Source organism: Nyctereutes procyonoides, unplaced genomic scaffold, assembly GCF_905146905.1.
Source record: "Nyctereutes procyonoides isolate TBG_1078 unplaced genomic scaffold, NYPRO_anot_genome, whole genome shotgun sequence".
In the NCBI taxonomy this organism is placed as follows: Eukaryota; Metazoa; Chordata; class Mammalia; order Carnivora; family Canidae; genus Nyctereutes; species Nyctereutes procyonoides.
Window position 1 is genome coordinate 41,627,416 of NW_026575047.1, and position 19,447 is coordinate 41,646,862.

The following is a 19,447-nucleotide window of genomic DNA, read 5'->3' on the forward strand; positions in this document are numbered from 1 at the left end:
AAAATATGCAATATGTCCATTATATCTCAATAAAGCTGGAAAAAGAAACAGAAACAGAAAAATGAGAAAGAAAATAAATGAAACCAAAAGCTGATTCTTTCCAAAAATCTAGGCATTAGATTACACCTCAAGCCAGACTAAGACAAAAATAGTGAAGACACAAATTAAAAACATCAGGAATGGAATAAAGCAACATCATTACAGAGGTTATAGGCATTCAATGAATAATAAAGGAATAGCATTATGTTATTTGTGCCCATCGCTATGGTCTGAATGTTTGTGTTTACTGCCTCCCAAATTCAAATGTTGAAATCTTAACCCACAAAGGTGATTGTGTTAGTAGGTGCAGCCTTTGGGAGTTGCTTAAATCATGAGGATGCAACACTGATAAATGGATTTCAGAGAGATCTTTTGCTCCTCCCACTGTGTGAGGACACAGCGAGAAGTCAGTAGTCTGCAGGCTGGCAAAGAGGCTTCACCCAACATTGGTGGCACGCTGATCCCAGACCTACTGCCTCTGTAACTGTGAGACATAGATTTCCATTATTTATAAGCTGCCCAGTGTGTGGTGTTTTGGTATAGCAGCTCAGATGAACTAAGATATCCATACATTTGACAACTTAGATGAAATAAATCAATTCCTTCAAATATGTATATACTACCTAACTCTCATACATGATGAGGTGGTTGTCTGAATAGCCCAATGTCTATTAAATAAATTGAATTTGAAATTAAAAATTTCAACAGCAAACGTGCCAGTTCCAGATAGCTTCATTGGCAAACTATACCAAACATTTAAGTAAGGATTAATACCAGGTATATACAAACTCCTCCAGAAAATAAAGAGATGAAGAAGCCTCTCAACTTGAGTTATTTTGCCATTATCACCATAATACCAAAAATCAGACAAAGACATTACAAGAAAAGAAACTTAGCCAAGCACGACTCCTCATGAACACAGGTGCCAAAGTCCTCAACAAGATTATGGTAAATAAAATTAAAAAGTATATAATGAAGTAGTGTTTTTCCTGAGAATGTGATTAATTTCAAAAGCAATCAGGTGTTAATGTATTGTTTTTGCCTGTGAAGATATTTAGTTTCTACTTTTTGAGATCAAGGAAAGGTAGAATAGGGGAACCTGGGTGGCTGTTAGTTAAGCATCTGCCTTGGACTCGAGTCATGATCCCAGAGTCCTGGGATGGAGGCCCATGTCAGGCTCCCTGCTCAGTGGAGATCCTACTTCTCCCTCTCCCTCTGCTGCTCTCCCTGCTTGTGCTCTTTCTCTGTCAAGGGAGAGAGAAAGAAAAAGGAAGGAAAGAAAGAAAGAAGAAGAAGAAGAAAGAAAGAAAGAAAGAAAGAAAGAAAGAAAGAAAGAAAGAAAGAGAAAGAAAGAAAGAAAGAAAGAAAGAAAGAAAGAAAGAAAGAAAGAAAGAAAGAAAGAAAAAAGAAGGAAGGAAGGAAGGAAAGAAAGAAAGAAAGAAAGAAAGAAAGAAAGAAAGAAAGAAAGAAAGAAAGAAAATGAAACAAAAATTAGAATAGATTGAGAGACATTCTAAAGTCCCAAGAGGTGAGGATGAATATTTTCAAGTAAAAATTCTCACCCAATTAACACATTATTCTATTGTGAGCTCACTAAAAATGTGAAATGATATTTTAGACAGCATTCTAAAAAAATTCTAAAAAGAACTTGGAGTGAGGCATGTACAGAAAAAAAAAGGCATAGAGTAACATTAAGTGTGAAAGTGTGTCCTACTAAATGTCTTAAAAATATTTTAAAAGAATAATATTCTTTTTGGTGCTTGTATATTAATAAATTTCTATGGCATAAGAACTTCACCGATCTTTCCAAACTCTTCTGCATCTCAGGTTGGATGTTTTGTTTTGTGCACTTGGTTTATGGTATTCATAGACAGCTTTTTTCTCCAGATATTTTGTTTGGTTCTTTTTGTTGTGGTGGTAGTGGTACTTTGCAGATAAAAAGTGCCATCTTCATTGGTCATTCGACTTCTTCAAACTACTTTTAAAATAAAATCCACTTTCTTATTAGGAACATATTTTCAGGGCCATTGTATTTCCTCTTTTAGGTTGGGCCATATTTTTTTTCTAAGCCTGCTTTGTATTTGAAGTCTTGTGATGTACTTGTGATGTAACCACATTGTGATTTGATTCCAAGTTTGGTTTGTTCTCATTCTTTCTAGGTTCTTTTCTCATTGGCTGAGCATTACTTTAAGATATTTTTCCCTGAGAAGAAGTACACAGGAAATAACTTTTTCCAGTTTTTAAGCATTCAACCTTAGTTTAAATTTGTCTTCACACTTGACATACTTTGATAGATGTAGAATTAGAATTCTAAGTACAAAGTTATTCTCCCTCAAAACTTTGAAAACATTACTTCATTGTTTTCTGGTGTAGAGTATTGCTGAACAAGGGGCTGAAGTCTTTGACTTCTTTTATTTTCCTTTGTGGGGAACACTGTTTTATTTTGTTTTACTTTTTGTTTGTTTCTTTATTACTCTCTGACACTTTGGAAGCCCTCTTTTCTTCATTTTTTTGCATAGATGTGGTTTCTTTCATTCATCTGACTTGATACTTGGGTTCTTACAATATGAAAACTCCATTGTTCTTAAATTCTAGTAACATTCCTTCAGATTACTGATTATATCCTCCATTCATATTTACTTTCTTTTTTAAAAGATTTTGTTTGTTCGTTTGTTTGTTTGCTTGAGAGAGAAAGAGTGCAAGTGTTCATGAAGTGGAGAGGGGCAGAGGGAGAGGGACAAGCAGATTCCCCACTGAGTGGAGAGCCTGATGCGGGACTCCATCCCAGAACCTTAAGATCATGACCTAAGCCCAAGGCAGATGCTCAACCAACTGAGCCACCCAGATGCCCTTCTTTAAATTTCTTTCTTATAAACTCCTATTAAATGCTTGTTGCGCTCCTGGTTAATCCTTACTCTTAGCTTTGTTTCATCGTCTTTCTCTTGCCAAAATTTCTAGACTTTTAACAAAAATACTTTCATTCATATTCCAAATTAACTTTTACATAAATGATACAGTTTTGTTTTCTCTGATTACTACTTTTTGCAGCATATTAAATAATATTTTTCGATAATTTCTTTTTTAATCCCTCTGATAAAAAAATATTTAAAGGTCCTTTCTATTACTTGAATAATTCATTTTGCTTTCAGGTTCAATTGGTCTGTTTCTAAAGTGTCTCTGTGTATGTGTGTGTGTGTGTGTGCACAGTTGATTTTAAGTGCCTGGTGATTTGACTTGTTATTGTTGCTATGTAGGAAAATTATTTACTTTTACATATCTGCTTTGTAGGTAATCCAACTATTAAATTCTCAAAAAACTTAAAAAGACTTTATTTATTTATTTTGGGAGAGAGCAGGTGAGAGGTTGAGTGTGTGTGTATGCGTGCACATGAACAGGGGTAGGGCAAGGGGAGAAGCAGGCTCCCTGTTGAGCAGGCAGTTAGATGCAGGACTCCATCCCAGGACCCCAGGATCACAACCTGAGCTGAAGGCAGATATTTAACCAACCAAGCCACCCAGGTGCCCCCCTAGCTTCTCAATATCATTATTTCTAAAAATCTCTCCTTTTCTAAATAATACTCTTATTTCTTTCATTTTTCTATTTTATTGGTTGGAACTTTCAGGAAAATTTGAATATAGTATGATGATAAGTTTAAAGATATATTTTATGGAAAGAATATATAATAAAATATTACATATCATTTATTACAGTATGCATATGATAACATTTTCCATGATTTAATCATTGATATTAGCTACTGGTTTTGAAATATTCGTCAGGTAGAATTAGTATTTTTTGATCTGCAATTTGCTCAAAGCTTTTCTTTTAATGTTCTTGAATGGAAAGAAATAGAGATTTTCTTCCAATTATTCTTAACGTCTATTAATATTTTCTCTGCTTATTAAAGTGATACATTACATTAATATATCTCTTAGGTTAGATAGTCTCACGTTCCTGTATAAACTTTATTTAATTTTATGTTATTATCTTAGTATGTTGATTTAGTTTATTAATATATTTCTGTTCTTAAAAAAGTTTCTAGATTTTCTTGAGTCATCTTCATGATTTAGTATGAAAATTGCACCTAATTTACAGATTTAATCGAGAAGAAAGATTCTGCTTTCCACAATAGAGAAAAGTTTAGAGGGCATGGAAATTATCTGTTCTTTTTTTTTATTTTCATCAAACTTGACTTTGTACTCAGAGCCTCGGGGAAGGTTCATAATGTGTTGAATTTCTTCCCTTTTAATATATTTATTATCAGACCTCTTCTGTTTTGAGACAAAGCATATACCATACTCCATTTTGTATAGATTTCTCAATGTTATCTATATAATTGTATTAATCTTTAAATTTTTTATCTCTTCCATATCTGTGCCCCCTTGGTGGTATATATATTTCTTATTTTCAACTTCCTGATATTTGCTTAATTACTTTTTTAAGAAATTTGATTATTATTAGAGTTTACTAAAAAAAAAAAAACAACAACAAACAAACAAACAAAAAAACCTGGTTCTTACATTTATTTATCTTTTTAATTTTCTTGGTTTTCTAATATATTAATCTCAGATGTTATCTTTGTAATTTATCATATCTCCCCACTTTTTTTTGGAGGGGGAGAATGGAAGGAGTTATCATTTGAAGAGTTAATTTTCATTTTCCTACTTCAATAATTAATGAGTGTGCTTCCAAAAACAGATTTTTCTGCCTTCTTGAAGTTTTCATATGTGTTTATTATTCTAATTGGCATTAATATTTAGGACTGTAGCTGGACAAATTGCTTTGTCTTTCATCCTCGAGCTATTTCGCAGGCTGTTTTATCTTTTTTCCCCCAATTTCAAAGTAAGTACATATTTTGTAAACATTCTATAATGACCTTTTTTTGTTGTTGCTGTTGCTATTGAAGTACTGAGTCTCATTTCTTATAATATTTCATCTTCTTTGCTATTATTAGGATGACAGTTCTTACCCAACTACTATTATGGTTTTTAACATAGTCATGTTTCCAGTCCTAAAAATTGTTTCAAATATGATATAATCTGGGAAGTCAGAGATTCAACTTACTATTCTAGTATCTAAATCTAAATCTAAATTTAGAAACTTAGGAGGAGACTTAGGTGTTTTTGTTTTGTTTTGTTTTGTTTTAAATCAGCTTCTGAATTTGGAGGTTAGCTCTAAATGGAGTCCTATAAGGTACCATTTGTTTTTTTGTTTTTTTTTTAAAGTGACCAATTTTATTTCCCTCAATGCAAAGGTAAACTATAAATCAAAGAACTTTTAAGAATCACAGCATTTGGGCCAGAATTAGTAATGTGCTATCATAAGGATAAAATCGTTCTGACAAGGGCGGCGTCTTTTTTAGTCCTTCGAAATAAGTAATCACAGGGAGGGAAATGGAGCTTAGCAGAGGCTGATAGACGTGAATATTTTTCAACACATCACAAATATGGGGAAAGTCTATACTGTTTCAAGTTACTCTCTGGATTGATTTCCCTTTTGACCTTTCAGTAAGAGAGGCTCATGTTCATCATGATGAGCTCGGACTAGGAATAGGATGCCCATGACAGCTGCTATCAGGAATCCTATGGGTGTGTCTGAAGATATCCAATTTCCTTTGAAACTGCGCCAGAGGCTGCTCTTACTTTTGATAGTGAAAACACAAGAGCAAAATGGCCCCTATTTCCTGAAGATTCATAGTATGGGAGGGTACATTTGTGGGGTGAGTTTCAAAACAGGGCCTTGGCTACAGAACATAACTTAACCCGAGTCCTCACCAGATTAATCACCGCAAAACCAGATTCCACATTCCTCCCTTCAATTCCAAGAATCCTTATATTTGTTTCCGAGTAGCCATAACTGACCTTTCTTCTCACCTTTTGGCATTCATCCTGTTTCCTATTTCCATCTACTTACGTTTTGGCCCTTGGTCCCACCACCTTTTGATTTACAAATGCATCTCCTCACACCTAATGTCAGCTCTTGCTGTTGCCTCTGTCTCGTGTTGATTACAATCTTCATGAGCAACCACTTCTTTGTCCTGCTTCAGCAGGGAGTATATTGAGCTATTCAGATCACAGAATAAATCTATTTGAATAGAACCAATACACCATTATTTTGGCCACCATCTTGCAGGTACAAAGTAGGGGCAAGACATTGGTAAGTTCCCAAGCAGCTTGTCTGTAGGAGATGTAGCCCTGGAATCTGACTTTCCTAGATTTAGTCCTGTGAGCTTTCTTATCTACCAGATATTTTCTAACTTTGTAAAGCCCAAAACTCCCTAAGTGACATATTCCACTGAGTCCAAGAATATAAAGCCCATTAAAAAGAACTAAATTAAAATAGGTGCTGGTAAACTAGACTCTGTCTGCTAAACCTCCTCCTCTCTTCTTCAGCAGGTCCTGATACAAGACTGCAAACATCTGATTTGAAAACCCCCACTGTGGGAAAAATTCAATTCAAAAAATTCAATTTTGGTTGTGTGGCACTCCCAAATGCTGTGGCACTGGGGAGAGGAGGTGGTGGGAACATGGGTATGGGGAGAAATTGCAATTGTAAGTAGAGTGCTCAAGGAAACATCATTGAAAAGGTGACATTTGAGTCATGATTCAAAGCAGGTGAGGGAGAAATACATGTGGATGTCAGGGGGAAGAATATTCCTGGTAGAGGGCACAACCTTTGCAAACTCTGGAGCATTTCCAGTGAATAGTAAGATGGTGCATTTGGAAATATGAAAGAAAGGCATTTAATCTTCTAGCCATCCAGGTCAAATCAGAGAGCCCTGGTAATAGCTATAGTGGAAGAAACTGCAACTAAATCACCTTTTGCATCATCTTCATTGAGATACCAACTGCTCCCAGTCCTTACATTGGGCAAAAGACTTAACCAACTCAGCTTTTCTTAAATATGTGTATGTGTGTGTGTTTCTGTACAAATTATAGATCTGTTAACAGGAAGCTTGCCAATGGGCTTGTTCTAGGTGTTTTCACTTATTGCTATCATTTTTAAACATGGTGAAATGCATGGGTACCTATCAAACTGAGAACATAGAGCAACGTGGATTAAAAAAAAAAAAACACGGCTGGGAGGGCCCAGGACAGCAAGGACGCTCCTGCCCGGAGCTGAGCAGATCAGCGGCCCCGCCCCGGAGCCTCCAGGCCCTGCAGACGGAGAGCCCCGTAGTTACTGTGGGAGCTGAAACCAGGGCTCCAGAGCTGGCCCCGCCACTGGGGTTGTTCCTCCTGGGGCCTCAGGGGGTAAACAACCCCCACTGGGCCCTGCACCAGGCAGGGGCAGAGCAGCTCCCCCAAGATTTAACACCTGAAAATCAGCACAGCAGGCCCCTCCCCCAGAAGACCAGCTAGACGGACCAGTTCCAGGGGAAGTCAAGGGACTTAAAGTCTACAGATTCAGAAAATACTCCCCCGTGTGTTTTTTTGTTTGTTTGTTTGTTTGTTTTCTTTTTTCTTTTCTTTTTGATTTCTGATTGCTTCCCCCACCCCCCTTTTTTTCACCTTTCTTTCTTTTTCTTTCTCTTTTTCTTCTCTTTTTTTTCCCTTTCTTTTTCTTTTTTCCTTTTCTCTTTTCTTTCCTTCTCTCTCTTTCTCTCCTTTTCCCAATACAACTTGTTTTTGGCCACTCTGCACTGAGCAAAATGACGAGAAGGAAAACCTCACCTCAAAAGAAAGAATCAGAAACAGCCCTCTTTCCCACAGAGTTACAAAATCTGGATTACAATTCAATGTCAGAAAGCCAATTCAGAAGCACTATTATACAGCTACTGGTGGCTCTAGAAAAAAGCATAAAGGACTCAAGAGACTTCATGACTGCAGAATTTAGATCCAATCAGGCAGAAATTAAAAATCAGTTGAATGAGATGCAATCCAAACTAGAAGTCCTAATGACGAGGGTCAACGAGGTGGAAGAACGAGTGAGTGACATAGAAGACAAGTTAATGGCAAAGAGGGAAACTGAGGAAAAAAGAGACAGACAATTAAAAGACCATGAAGACAGATTAAGGGAAATAAATGACAGCCTAAGGAAGAAAACCTACGTTTAATTGGGGTTCCCGGGGGCGCCGAAAGGGACAGAGGGCCAGAATATGTATTTGAACAAATCCTAGCTGAAAACTTTCCCAATCTGGGAAGGGAAACAGGCATTCAGATCCAGGAAATAGAGAGATCCCCCCCTAAAATCAATAAAAACCGTTCAACACCTCGACATCTCATAGTGAAACTTGCAAATTCCAAAGATAAAGAGAAGATCCTTAAAACAGCAAGAGACAAGAAGTCCCTGACTTTCATGGGGAGGAATATTAGGGTAACAGCAGACCTCTCCACAGAGACCTGGCAGGCCAGAAAGGGCTGGCAGGATATATTCAGGGTCCTAAATGAGAAGAACATGCAACCAAGAATACTTTATCCAGCAAGGCTCTCAATCAAAATGGAAGGAGAGATAAAGAGCTTCCAAGACAGGCAGGAACTGAAAGAATATGTGACCTCCAAACCAGCTCTGCAAGAAATTTTAAGGTGGACTCTTAAAATTCCCCTTTAAGAAGAAGTCCAGTGGAACAATCCACAAAAACAAGGACTAAATAGATATCATGATGACACTAAACTCATTTCTGTCAATAGTAAATCTGAACGTGAACGGGCTTAATGACCCCATCAAAAAGACTGGATAAAAAAGCAGGACCCATCTATTTGCTGTCTACAAGAGACTCATTTTAGACAGAAGGACACCTACAACCTGAAAATAAAAGGTTGGAGAGCCATTTACCATTCAAATGGTTCTCAAAATATACCCTAGGGACTATAGAGCGCTTCTGAGGGGAATTGAGGAGAACACAGGGAGATGGAAGAATGTTCCATGCTCATGGATTGGCAGAATTAATGTTGTGGGAATGTCCATGTTGCCCAGGGCAATTTACACGTATAATGCGGTCCCTGTCAGAATACCATGGACTTTCCTCAGAGACTTGGAGCAAATTGTTTTAAGATTTGTGTGGAATCGGAGGGGGCCCCGAATGGCCAGGGGAATTTTAAAAAAGAGGACCATATCTGGGGGCATTGCAGTGCCAGATTTCAGGTTGTACTACAGGGCTGTGGTCATCAGGACAGTGTGGTACTGGCACAAAAACAGACACATGGATCAGTGGAGCAGAGTGGAGAACCCAGAAGTGGACCCTGAACTTTATGGTCAACTAATATTCGATGGAGGAGGAGGGACGATCCACTGGAGGAAAGACAGTCTCTTCAATGGATGGTGCTGGGAGGATTGAACATCCACATGCAGAAGAGTGAGGCTGGACCACTCTCTTGCACCATACACAAAGATAAACTCAAAATGGATGAAAGATCTAAATGTGAGACAAGATTCCATCAAAATCCTAGAGGAGAACACAGGCAACACCCTTTTTGAACTTGGCCACAGTAACTTCTTGCAAGATACATCCACGAAAGCAAAAGAAACAAAAGCAAAAATGAACTATTGGGACTTCATCAAGATAAGAAGCTTTTACACAGCAAAGGATACACTCAACAAAACTCAAAGACAACCTACAGAATGGGAGAAGATATTTGCAAATAACATATCAGATAAAGGACTAGTTTCCAAAATCTATGAAGAACTTATTAAACTCAACAGCAAAGAAACAAACAATCCAATCATGAAATGGGCAAAAGACATGAAGAGAAATCTCACAGAGGAAGACATAGACATGGCCAACAAGCACATGAGAAAATGCTCCGCATCACTTGCCATCAGGGAAATGCAGGTCAAGACCACAATGAGATACCACCTCACACCAGTGAGAATGGGGAAAATTAACAAGGCAGGAAACAACAAATGTTGGAGAGGATGTGGAGAAAGGGGAACCCTCTTGCACTGTTGGTGGGAGTGTGAACTGGTGCAGCCACTCTGGAAAACTGTGTGGAGGTTCCTCAAAGAGTTAAAAATAGACCTGCCCTATGACCCAGCAATTGCACTGTTAGGGATTTACCCCAAAGATTCAGATGCAATGAAACGCCGGGACACCTGCACCCCGATGTTTCTAGCAGCCATGTCCACAATAGCCAAACTGTGGAAGGAGCCTCGGTGCCCATCGAAGGATGAATGGATAAAGAAGATGTGGTCTATGTATACAATGGAATATTCCTCAGCCATTAGAAACGACAAATACCCACCATTTGCTTCAACGTGGATGGAACTGGAGGGTATTATGCTGAGTGAAGTAAGTCAATCGGAGAAGGACAAACAGTGTATGTTCTCATTCATTTGGGGAATATGAATAATAGTGAAAGGGAATATAAGGGAAGGGAGAAGAAATGTCTGGGAAATATCAGAAAGGGAGACAGAACATAAAGACTTCTAACTCTGGGAAATGAACTAGGGGTGGTGGAGGGGGAGGAGGGCGGGGATGGGGGGAGTGAATGGGTGATGGGCACTGAGGGGGACACTTGACGGGATGAGCACTGGGTGTTATTCTGTATGTTGGTAAATTGAACACCAATAAAAATTAATTTATTTAAAAAAAACATACATACATGTAAACATCACATCTAGGCATATTGCATCCAAAGATGCTGTGTCCATATAAGGTGAGTTATTTGAGAGTCTGAGAAGCTATGTCATTTCTTTGACCAGAGTCAGAGAAGCCTTTTTCAAGAACTGAGTTTAATCAAACTATCCAGTAGCCCACAAAACATTTTTGCCACTCCAAACTTCCAATTTTCCTCGACTACCGTGTTCCCTTTCCCATGGGGTATGCTCTGCCCAGAATGCTTTTTCTCTGGTCTCCCCTCCTTCATCACCCAAACTACCTGGATAATTCCAGTTCTTCCTCCAAGAACCAGTTCATTTATCACTTCTTCTGCATCAGGCTCTCTTCTCTGTGCTCTGTCAGCATTCTGCTCCTGCCTCTTTTGTAGCAAAAGCTAAATTCTATAGCACTGTTGTATAAATGTTCTCATCTCTGTCTTGTACCAGACTGTGAGCTCCTTGAGGACACATGCTGACAATTGATTCATTTCTGCATCCACAAGCTGAACCCAGTATCTGATGAACAGTAGGCTCTTAAATATAATGTATATCTAACAAATGCGCGAATGAGTCATACTGGTTCAATCCTATTATGCAGGTACATGCTGTGTAAACTAAGAGTTTGGACATCCTTGAAGAAAAATTCTATATTGAAAATCAAACTGAAATCTCCTAATATCACCAGTCATTGGGATTATATAAAAAAGTGAACCATCCTCAGGTCACACCCAACACAAACTAGATTTGCATGGAACCGTTTTTGATTATATTGGTTATAGGTCCTGAAACCTAGAATAACCATTCCCATTGAGATGAGATTTATATACTGGAGAAACAGAGTGCCTTACCAAAGATGCATTTTATCTATTTATTGCACACATGTTTATTGAGCTGCAGGCACTGTGCTAGACTCGTGAATACTTCAGTAGAAAAAAACAAAACAAGACCTCTGCTTTTATAGAACTTGCATCCATCTGTAGTTAACATAAATAATTCATTGATTTCTTTTTAAACAGAGCAGGATAAGGGGGATCAGGAAATGCAAGGGGTTAAGGGACAGGTTTTAGATAGAGTGGTTGACTTAAATTGAGAAAGGTGACTTTTGAACAGAGGAATAGAGATCTTATAAGAAGTCTCAGCTCAGCAGGGTCTTCTATGAACTAGAACCCCCTGGAGCAAGAAGCCCAGATGAGCGACCTAAATAGCCAAGCCAACCCAGCAAACACTCCTTGGCACTATTTCTTAAGTTCTCCAAGTACCAGTAGGCTTGCAGAAATGGCATCCATAAAATATTCTAATAGCACAGCCAATCTCCAAGATGAATCTGGTCTATGCATTTTAAAGATAGCAAAATGTTTCCATCACCACAGTACTTTGCAAATATTTTTAAAGATCAAGGAAATTGGCCAATTTGAAAATGTTTAAAATGGAACATTTTTACATCACTTCGTATATGCCTCATGTCTTAACAATACATTTTGTGAAGGCCTCATAAGCAATTCAGTTGTGCCCCCCACTCCCACCCCCTCATAGGATGAATATGCTGGAGAAATGCTGATGGTAAAAGGCCCAGTGCTGATAGCTTCATGACAAGTTCTCTGGAAGTCACTGTGTTTAAGGCAGGTTGTTGTTCCTTTACCTTGTGAGCACCTATCAGACTTTGCCACTTGTAGAAAATTGACTTAGGCAGAGCTCTCTTTATTATTACTATTATTTTATTCTTGCCTGAAACTGCCATTTCAAAGTGTGTTCCTTTCTGTATTGAAAAACAAAATAATGAGCTCGTATTTGTATTTCCTGGGAGGCCCCATTCATTTGCATTCACTTACTGTTGAGGCTCCCCAGGTCCCATAATTTGCACATTGCTGCTAGACCCAGACATACAATCCTAGCAGGGGAGAAGTGGTCTCCAATGCCTTTGCAAGATGCCTACGTTATGCTTATGTTAGCTCAGGGGTCCTAGCGCCTACATCCATATAGCCAGATTTATGTGCGAGACATTTGATATAGAGCAAGCTGGGTCCTTGCTTTTTTTGCTAAATCTGCAATGGAACTGTGCAGAGGCCAAGCACTACAGTGCTCTCTGCTGGGTGAAATCCATCAGACTCCTGACCTGTCAGAACGTTTTTTCTATTGCCATACGTTAAATAACACTAACTTACATTTATATAACACTATCAGATGAAGAGTCTCTTTGTCCCAGACCAAACCAGATTGGTAATAAAAAGTTACTTCATTACAAAATAATATTTCTTTCTCTGCCTCCATCCACTCTGAGTATCCAAACCTCTAGCCTGTCTATCTCTGGGAATCTGCAAGAAAACCTCATAGATATGTTTTGTTTGTTTGTTTGTTTGTTTGTTTGTTTGTTTTGGCTACCAGCTGCTCTCCTCTGTGCTTTTCTGCTCTTTGCCCCTTCCTATGATGATTTATGTCAGCTGCTTAAGTCATCAGAGCATCCAAAACAGACAAGGATAATTTTTGTCCTGGTTATCTCTTGCTTTCTAACAAATGCCCTAAAACTCAGGGACTTAAAACAACCACCATTTTATTTGCCCATGATTATAATTTGTAGGCTGGGCTCATCTGGTCCTGCCAGTTGTCACTCCTGTGATTGCTTTCGACTGGCAGGTCAGTTGGGAGCTGGGCTCAGCTGGGAAGCTGGCATGGCTGGGCATCTTTGCTTTGTGGCCTCAGAGCCTCTCCCACTCCATGCAGACTCTTCACTTTGTCTTTCCATGAGCTCTCAGAAACAGCATGATGGAAACTTGTTGCATGGAGACTCCAAGTTCCCAAGAGCACAAAACAGTAGCTTCCAAGCATTTATAAGGTTTAAGCCTGGGACTGGCATAGCATCACTTCCAACACATTCTGTTTTGCTAAAGCAAGTCACAGGCTGAGCCTGATTCCAGAACAGGGTCAGAACTAGAGGTGGATAAGGTGCTGGTCTTGCCTTCTGTAGCATCTTCTATTCTCCCTCTTAAAGATGACTTAGCCTATGTTTGTAGTTAAGTGTCTTCTCAGTATGTTTCCAGTATATAGACGGCCAGGTACCCTAAAGCCTGTCATCTTTTAGAACTATCCCTCTCTGTTTTAGTCTAAGCTGGTAGTATCTCCATCAATTGAATTATATTAAAAACTCTGCAGATTTTCTATGAATTGTGTCAGTGTTTACTACATCAGACAAAAGCCACACCCTCACAAATCCTCCAGACGAGCCATATACTACCTTGGGTTACAGTGATACCATGTTCTTAAGATTCTTAGAGGTCCTGCTGTCTAGTTTAGCCTACAAGACACCATATTAAATCTTTCTGAAGTCTTAATAAAGGATTTACACCTGCATTCTTTTTTTAAAATATAGATATTTAAATTTATTTATCCGAGAGAGAGAGAGAGAGAGAGAAAGAGAGAGAGAGAGGCAGAGACACAGGCAGGGAGAGAAGCAGGCTCCATGCAGGGAGCCTGACATGGGACTCGATCCTGGGACTCCAGGATCACACCCTGGGCCAAAGGCAGCGCTAAATCACTGAACCACCCAGGCTGCCCTACACCTGCATTCTTGATTTGATCTGACCTCAAGGCCATCTTTTACTGAGGAACCCTGGATTTGATCCAAGCTCTGAGACCGTTTCTTGCTTCGAGACTCTCTTTCTGACTGGAGAAGCTAGGAGTGAAAAACAGTTCTATTTTCCAAACTAGTAAGTTCAGATTTGATTTTATTTTTAGATTCTACACACACAGAGAAAAAAAGGAACAGTTTATTCTTTAGTTCACCTGCCTCTGTTCGTCTATTATCAAACATGGCTAGAAAGAGGCGTTGACACTTTGAACACCCAGCCTGGAAATCTCAGCGAGGTGCACAAATTCATTGACTAAATTGTCTATCTTCCAGGTTACCAAAGGTGACAGTGTTGCCAAATGTCTTGTTGCTATCATTATGTGAATTACTTTACCTCCAGCCTCCAATTGCAATTTTTCCAGTTTCTTTCTAGCCTTCAATGACAAGCTATTGTCATTTTCCCCTTCGGGTACCTATTTGCCACTCAGTCCCCAAATCACATATATTAGATATTTGTTATGGTGTGCCACCATTTTAAGGTACCAATTTCAGTTTTAGGTAATTATTATGACTGCATAACAAAGAGCCCCAAAACATGGTAACTTAAAACAGCACTTCCCCCCCCCCATAACTCTGTGGGTCAGGATGCACAGAGTTCAGCTTGTCATTTCCGCTATTCCACGTGAGTCTTCTATCCCCTGGGGTCCTTCCCATGGCTCCTCCCTCTCTCCATGGATAGACTGGGTTTCCTCAGAGCATGGTGGTTTCAGAATAACCACACTTTTTACATAATAGCTGGTTTCCAAAAGGGAACAGTAGAGATAGAAGTAGAGATAAAAGCTGTATAACTAACTCTTGAGGCTCAGTCACAGAAATTAACCAGAATCACTTCTACTGCACTCTATTAGTTAAGCAAGTCACACAAGTCCAGCTCAGATTCAAAGGGAGAGAATGACCCAAGAGCAACCAACATAGTAGATTACAAACACATCACCGCAGTCTCCTTATACAATCTTTCTCCTGTCTAATAGGAGAAGTTGGCTTATTTCCTGTCTGATCAGTCTGCCAGTTCCACTATGACTTTTAACATGCTTTAACGTGTTCTAGCTAGTGCCTTGATTAGGAAGTAAATCCTTCTCCTCCCTTGGGTAAAGGTGTCTGTCACATGGGCTACAAAATCTTCTACATCATAGCTTAAAGATTCTAAGAGATGCTACTGAATCGTACTCTAATTTTCTTAATTGCAGTTCAGTTTTTTTTTTTTTTTTTGTCTTTTAATCTTCTATCCCCAGGTCTTATAAGTCCATGAGACCTGAGTTTAGTTGACTTGAGCAAAAGAAAATTCATTATTTCAAAAGTTCTTCTATGTCTAATTTTCCTTATATCTTTTAATCCACTTCATTGAAGTATATTTTGCATATGATAAACTTCTGTGTGTGCAGTTTGATAAGGTTCAACAAATGTATACATGGAATTAACCACCAACGCAATTAAGATAAAGAATATTTCCAGCACTTTTGCACAAAATGTTACCCCCCCCCTCCAGTTCTCTTCCAATCCTTCCCACCTCCCATAGTTCCAAGATCCAGGTAACTACTGATCTTTCATACCCCTTATGGATTAGTATTGCTTGTAATAGAATTTCATATAAATGATATTATACAGAATGTACTTGATGGTGTCTGGATTACTCAACACCATAAGCATTTGAGATTCTTTCATGTATTGATAGTTAATTTCTTTATATTGTTAAGTAGCATTCCATTGTGTGTGTGTGTGTATATATATATCCCACATTTTGTTTATCTATGCACCTGCCGATGTACATTTAAATGGTTTCCTTTAAAGTTTGTTTTCCTATTGTGAATAAAGTTCCTATGAGTATTCATGTGTAAGTAAGTCTCATTATGATCATGTTTTCATTTCTCTTGGATAAGTACCAAGAAGTTAAAGAAATGGTGTGGGAGTAATGGTATAAGGTCTGAGAAACAGGAGTGCTGATGTCTAAGGGAAGGAAAAGATGGATGTCCCAGCTCCAGCAAAGACAGCAAATTTGCCCTTCCTTCTGAATGATGCCCATCAGCATTGGTAAAGACCATCCTTATTCGTTCTGGGAATTCAAATGCTAATCTCTTCTGGAAACATCCTTTTAGAACCAGAAATATTTTAGTAACTCTCTGGTTATCCTTCAGCCCAAATTGATACATAAATAACAATTAACTCAAAAATAGCCCTAGTGAGTTTTTCATTTTAGTTATAAAATCTTCAGCTCTAGGATTTCTGTTTGGTTTCTTTTTAAAATTCCTATCCCTTTGTTGATATTTTCTGTTTGTTTATACATGATCCTCCTGGTGTTCTTGAGCTCTTTGTCCATGATTTCCTTTAGCAATTTAAGCATATTTGAAACAGTTGATCTAAAATCTTCCGTTAGCAAGTCAAATGTCTATGCGTTCCCAAGGATAGTTTCTATAAAATTCTTCTGTGAAGAGACATATTTTCTTGTTTCTTTGCATGCTGTGTACTTTTTTTTTTAGTTAGAAGTAAACATTTTTGAATATTATAGCATGGTAGCTATGGCAAGGAGATGCTCCACTTTGCATCACTTGCTGCAGACTCTAGCTGTTTTTCCAATGACTTTACTGACTCTTTATCAAGTATAGTACCTTTATCATGTATGGCCTCAGAAATCTCTGTTAACAGAATAGATAGTGGTCAGCTAGTTTTTTGACAGATCTTTCCTTGAATGCCAAGCTCCTGCCCCCACAAAAAATGGAGAAAGAATGGGAAAACAAAAAAGAAACACAGATAATACTGATGATGATGGCAACAATAACAATGATAATAAACTTATTCTAGTCTTTTCACATTGGCTATGTGCTAGAGCTTCCAACACTTAGCCAGGTCACTTACAGCTCTGCCTTAGCCTTCAAGTCTTCCTCGCTGTGAACCTTGAGATTAGCCTGGAGGTGAAAGCTTAGGGTTCTCTCATTCATCTTTCTTGAGCGTGGAGCCTGCCCTGGCCATATGCCTGGCTCTCTAAATTCTCCGGTATGCACATGTACTTTTTTGGTGACCTGATTTCTGAAAGAATCTTCTTCCAAGCTTTTGTTCCCAGAGTCCCTAGTGTCCTATTGAATGCCTCAGACACAGTCTTTTGACATAAGGGACTGTAGTTTGTTTGTTGTCTTTATGATGTTTTTGAGGAAGTGAGTTCCTGAAGAGAGGAAACAAAGGCTAAGCCCTTTAGGCAGTCCCAAGGCAGATGAGAACAGGCAAATACAATCTTTTGCAAACAAGGTCTGTTCTGCTCCTTCCAGATCAGGGACTCAGGCAACACACTGAGAAAATGAGCTACTGTCTTTAAGACAACCACCAAGCTGTGGAATGAATAAAGCAAGGGCAAGTAAATATATAACATAGCTTCCTACCATTTGGTTGCTGTAAACTTTTGAAAACTTTTTTTCCAGATTTCTGACAAAGTTAATTCTGATAATTCTGCTTTAATTTTCTGTTTTGTTGGTAAAATGGGCTGTAGAATTGCCTACTCCCCCATGTTTGCTGACATTATCTCTGTTTTTACATATTTGTTGTTTGTTTCATGGATATCACTGGTAGACACCAAGAAAGAAGCAGAGGCAAAATAGGGAAGGAAATCTCTACTGCATTTCTGTTCTGCTTATTGAATTGACTTTGAAACAGAAATTGACTTGGACTTCCACAAACTCAATGGTCAAAGTCAGGTGGAGCTGTCTGAAGGGAGTTGTAACCATGCTGTTTTGAATTATCTCTAGTTCCTGATAGAGATATCTATTCTAATTTAAATAACTCCTCATTTTCACAATCAGTGTGCCAATCTTAGCAGTAGAAAGGAGACTAAACAATAATTTAGCCCCTGAAATATGGCAATGTTCCCAATTAATTTTTTTGTTTTTATTCTCAAATACTTAATTTTGGCAGCATGTGTTCATTATTTATTCATTCAACAAATATAGAATAAATTCCTAATACATATAACACAAAGTTCAAGTATACATCAATGTATACTTGTTGCTATAGATCAGTGAAAACAAAATTCCTGGCCTCTTGGAAGTCAGGGTTAGGGTTTTTATGGTGGAAGAATATACAAATAAACAATAAACGAAATAAATGCACATATTATGTGGTATATTAGTTAAAAAGAATAGAAGAGTAGGCTAAGAGGATTTAGGCAGTGCTTCCAATGAGAACGTGTGATAATTTTAAGAAAATGGTCAGGGTCGGCCTAATTAAGAAGTGACATTTGAGGAATGCGTTAAAGAAGGTGAGGGAAGAAGTAAGACTGGTTCAGAAAGAGGGTTCAGTGCAAAGGACCCAATGTGGAAGCATGGAGGGCATATTTGAGCCACAGTGAAGGATCCAGTGTGGAATGAGTAAAGAGAATAGTAACAAGAAATGGGTCAGAGAGTACTTAAAAGTGAGCTCCGATGGGGCTCTGTGGATCAATTCAAGGATTTTGCCTCTTACTCAGAGTGATTCAGACCATCTGAATATTTTTAGGAAGAAAGTGACATGATCTGATGTAGATTTTAAAATAACCTTCCTGGCTTCGGAGTTGACAACAAACTGTAGGCTAACAGGGTTATAAATGCACTTTTGTAATCTCTTTCCTGCTAGGTTGACCCTGTTTCTTTGTCCTGCTGTACCTATCTGGGGTTTCCAAGGAAGAATTATACACAATGATATGACATTCTCACATTTTGTAACCACATCCTCTAAAGCTTATTAATGAGACCTATTGGTCTGGATCTCAAGACAGTGAACGTGAACATCATTTCATGGTCTATTGTCTACCCAGTCCAGTATGGGCAAGATTCAATGGTCTTTGACTTGAGCCAGGGACATTCACAGTGTCTCTGCACTTGGATAACACTTTTCATTCTAGTTAAGATTACTTGGGTTGCAAGCAACAGAGTAAAAATAAAGGATTTTTTTTTAAAAAGGTTATAGTCTTATTTCAACAAACCCAAGGGCAAAAAAGAAGCCACGCCTCAAGAGGTGCTGGAAACAAGATTTGGCTAGCCATTGGGAAACAGGTTATGCTCAGGAAAGTGAATAGAGTTGGGCCAATTTGAGCCAAATTATCAGGATCCAATCAATGATGTCCAATTGGACAGTCATATTGTACAAAGGTAGCCATAGGGGGCCCCCTTGTGGAAGGAGGTGGAGTATTTTTTTAAAAAGATGATTCAAGAATTGTACTGTTTTCCCTTAGACAATATTATTTATAGTATATTGTAGAACAATTTATTTCCAGGTTAAATTTTTTTTTCT